This window comes from Hetaerina americana, unplaced genomic scaffold, assembly GCF_022747635.1.
Source record: "Hetaerina americana unplaced genomic scaffold, ioHetAmer1.1.p SCAF_115, whole genome shotgun sequence".
Taxonomy (NCBI): domain Eukaryota; kingdom Metazoa; phylum Arthropoda; class Insecta; order Odonata; family Calopterygidae; genus Hetaerina; species Hetaerina americana.
Window position 1 is genome coordinate 302173 of NW_027286237.1, and position 4675 is coordinate 306847.

General features: G+C 35.8%; 1 non-coding gene across 1 annotated transcript; it reads right to left on the reverse strand.

Annotated features, from left to right (window-relative positions):
- Window positions 1-3973: 3973 nt before the first annotated feature.
- TRNAK-CUU (transfer RNA lysine (anticodon CUU)) lies at window positions 3974-4046 on the reverse strand. Its single transcript has one exon. It is a non-coding gene; the product is annotated as a tRNA-Lys (tRNA).
- Between the last annotated feature and the right edge of the window lie 629 nt (window positions 4047-4675).

Sequence of the window (4675 nt, forward strand, 5' to 3'; positions counted from 1 at the left end):
TTATTTTTTGTGTCAGTTAGTATGTTTATTTTGTTTTTCACTCTTGCTTGAAGAGTTAACAACTGTGATTCAATCCGAAGTTTCAGCCATTTCTGTCGGCAAGAGGAAATTCCGGCCTCACTTTTCAATTAGCCTTCAAATTTATCTTTCGATTCACCCTCCAGGTATAAGGAGCTTGTTTCTTTCGTTCCGATGCACGTTGTGTCAACATGAACAACATCTATACTTTCCGAAACTCCTTTTTTATCACATCATCTGCCACTTTGATGTCAAGCACATGACTCTAGAACAGGGTTTCAATGATTTCTATCCTTTTCTGGGTTGGTTTTCTAATGGTTCATATGCCTAATTCGTAGAATGCCGCCCTCCTCGTGGACCGTTTACGCTCTACTTCCTTGATTGTCAATTTATTTCCTTAAAGAATTATAGCTACTCTTTCGGAGTGGTCCCTCAATGAATTCCGAATATGGCGTGTGCGACTTCACTCATTTAAGTCAACTATTCAATCAGTTCCGTTTGAAATGCAGTCAATAATTAGGAACAGAAGTCACAAACACATAAAAGCCTATTTTTCTACACTTACCACATTTTACCACTGCTTTGCCTCCGTTAAAAGTTTTATCATACCAACGAAGTGATACTTTATATTGAGCTCTTACAATGACAGTATTTAAAAAAAATCACTCAAAACTGTAATGTAAACTGTGCGACATATTAAAAATATTTATTCATGAACAAATAATTTATGCCTCATCATTTTCAACCCTTATATACTCCCAATTAATGGCCCTTTGTCATTATGTAGGTTAACTATTAACAAAGCCGGATCTATTATTTCTCTTTATTTTTAATGCACTCATTATACCATAAACTGATCTATTATTCTTAACTCGAAAAGAAATTTCAGTACGCCGAAACTGTTGTTAAATCTCCATATTCACTCAACACTCCCTAAAATACCTTTGTAAATATTTAATCCCTTTAGGCTAACAACATCTCTAATGTTTTGTCGATCATTGTCGGCGAAGCGTTTAATATTAACGCTAGTCGATCGCCGTTGTGTTATGTAATTACCCATTGCGTTATCTACATTGATAACCGTGCCATATTGTAATATCTGTTAAATATTATTGTCTACCCTGATGAAAGTGGCTGGGACCACAGAAATATTTGTTGTAACACTAGTCGTCTTTATTTTGTTTGTAATTTGAATATGTAATCGTTATATGTGTGTATATATATATATTAGTATATATGTATATATATGTATATATATATATATATATGTATATATATATATATATATGTATATATATATATGTATATATATATATATGTATATATATATATATGTATGTGTATATATATATATATATATATATATATATATATATATATATATAATTTAAAAGGACACTCACACGGTAAATTGTTCGAGCTTTCGGCCATCTCAGAGGCCTTCAAGTGAGACATTGTAAGACACTGTTCGAGCTGTCAGAGGCCTTCTTCAAGTGAGACAGTGTAATCTCTGAGAGGGCCGAAATCTCGAACAATTTACCGTGTGAGAGTCCTTTTAAATGTTGCTATTCTATTCTATTTGTGTGTGTTAAATTGTGTCAGCCCATTATTGTGCCGCTCGTGTGAGTTTTTCCATGCTATGGATATATATATATATATATATGATTACTTACTTCTATATCTTCCGATGAAGACGGAGCAGAATTCCGTCGAAATGATCAATAAATAACGTGTGATTGATCTTTTTATGTGTTTCTATATTGTTTGTTGCTGTCCAATTTATTATTCAACACATCCGTGTTACGTCGACGAAATCATATATATATATATATATATATATACTACCTTGATCAAAAATTTCCCGGAATTTATTCAGAAAATTAAAAATACAAGTTTATTCATCTAAATCTATATTGTCCCCTTCAAAGTAATCCCCATCGACTGCAACACACTTATGCCAGCGCTTGATCCAATCCTCGAAACATTTTTTATATTCGGTTTTCGGTATGTCCATCAGTGCTTCCTGCGATTTTTCCATTACTTCCTCTCGGCTGCTAAAACGCGTTCCCCGTAATGGTTTTTTAACTCGATTGAACAGAAAGAAGTCACAGGGAGCCAAATCAGGTGAATTCGGTGGCTGTTGGATGGTATTTGTTGCATTTTTCGTCAAAAAATTACGAATAATGATAGCACTGTGCGACGGTGCGTTATCATGGTGCAAAATCCACGAGTTTTCTGCCCACATTTCTGGTCTCTTTCGGCGAATTGCTTCACGCAAACGTCTCATAACGCCCAAATAATACTCTTTGTTTACTGTCTGGCCTTCTGGCAAAAATTCATGATGCACTACACCGTTGTAATCCATGAAAACCGTCAGCATTGCCTTCTTTTTTGACTGAAAACGACGTGGTTTTTTTGGTCTCGGCTCATTTGGTGAACGCCATTCACTTGCCTGATGTCTGGATTGCGTGTCGTACTCATAAACCCACGTCTCGTCTCCAGTAATGATCCTTTTGATGAATGTGGGATCGGATTCAGCCTCGCAAATCATGTCTTTTGCGACGTCAACACGGTCTCTTTTTTGCATGAAATTGAGGTCTTTCGGCACCAACTTTGCTGCTACACGACGGAAACCCAAATCATTAACCACAATGTCTTGGGCGGATCCATAGGCAATGTTCAAGTCCTCCGCTATTTCTCTGATGGTTAATTTGCGGTTATTGACCAACATTTCTTTTACTTTATCAATTTTTTCACCGACTTTCGATGTCGATGGTCTGCCACTGCGTTCATCATCTTCGATTGACTCACGACCACTTCTGAACCGCTCGTGCCACTGGTAAACGACCGTTTTTTTTAGAGAATCGTTGCCGAAACACTTTTCCAACATTTCCAACGTCCGTGCGCCACTAAATCAGTTTTTTACGCAAAATTTAATACAAAATCGTTGTTGCAAATTTAAATCCATGTCTGCAATTGTAAAAAATCGCCAACACACACAGAGATAGATGTACTCTTGGCTACGTAACTTTTGCAAATGTCAAGTTATGACACTAAGATTTAAAGGGAATATCAACAACAGATGTACCAATTTAACAAAAAAAACAGAACTCAAATCGGAACGATGGGAGCGCCACACGGTGGTTATTCCGGGAACTTTTTGATCAAGGTAGTATATATATATATATATATATATATATATATATATACATACACATACACATGTACACAACACGTACGTGGACAAAGTACTCCTAATATTAGTTATGACGTGTTATTTTTATCGCGATATGTTTGCACTTGTTAATGTTATTGTTTTGAAGATTTTGCACCGTGACTTCATTAGTCAACGTATCGTCTTCGTTTATGTTTCAATGACGCGTGATTAAAAGTAATGCAAAACTCATTCAGACATACTTCATTCATAGGTACTAGGTAAATATACAGTTTTTGAGCCTTATGAGGATCATACAAATTTTTAAAAAGTGATCTGAAATTTATTTCGGTCTTGCTTTGTGGGATCAATGCTTGAAATTATGCGATTTCTGCTGTTTTCCCCACAAATGAGTTATTGCCAATGAAACGAAGGCTGTTTTGTTAGCACTGATAAAAATATTTTATAATTGTGTAAATAATATAAGTTTTTGTGAGATGACATGTGTAATTATTCTGATTATAGTCCCCGACTGCCATAAGAGCGTATATAAAATGTTGGATCTATGATATCAATTTTCATGAAAACTATTATGATATGATAGAGTGCTCTTAGGAATGCAAATGGAGGAAATAGTAACAAAAGGACATGTACGTGACATCTTTCTGCAATCTCCTTGTTTTTCAAATATTTTAAAATAACTCCCTGCAACTTAATCTGATGGGTTTTCGCACTCAAACAGTTGCAAAGAGGACACTCATATATAACAAGATGGAAAAGTGTGTGGAAAGAAAAAAATGTCGCCCAACGTGGGGCTCGAACCCACGACCCCGAGATTAAGAGTCTCGTGCTCTACCGACTGAGCTAGCCGGGCAATTGTTAATGTGTAAGGTATCCAATTTAGTCTTTTCCGTGGTATTTTCAGAACGGGAGAGGGTTAGTTCTTCGCTCGCGAGAAAGCATGATATCTGACGCGGGGGAATGGATGTATATTTAAGTGCCAGCTGCTGGTTTTTAGATGTTAATACGAGAAAAATGCGATAGTTTTCTCACTGGAAATTTATTATTTGTTCAAACGTTTTAGAATACGTACTTGCTCAAGAGAAAAAGTTATGCTTTAAGCCAGTTTGTATGCGAATTTAGCTTTTCTAACCCTTCGTGGTGTGGTGTCAAAATGACTAAAGAGTTCGGCTACTAGGAAAGTCGCAGATTCAGACCCAGTCTGGTCAGTCCTAGCTGAGTCCTTGAAGATCTTGTATTTACGTTTTGTTTAATTTAAGTTATTTAGAATTAATTGATGTAGTTCAACTGCAGTTATAACACAATGGATGGCCATGACACAACTTGACAACTACTGCTAAGACTTACGGGAGGTTTCTCTTGAAAGTTCGAGCAGTTTTTCTGCGCAAATACTAATATGGATTTTTTAAAAGTCAAATAGCTGTCTTCTATTAGGTATAATTTCAATTTGCCTTCGCATAGGTTGTATAAACTGTTATCATT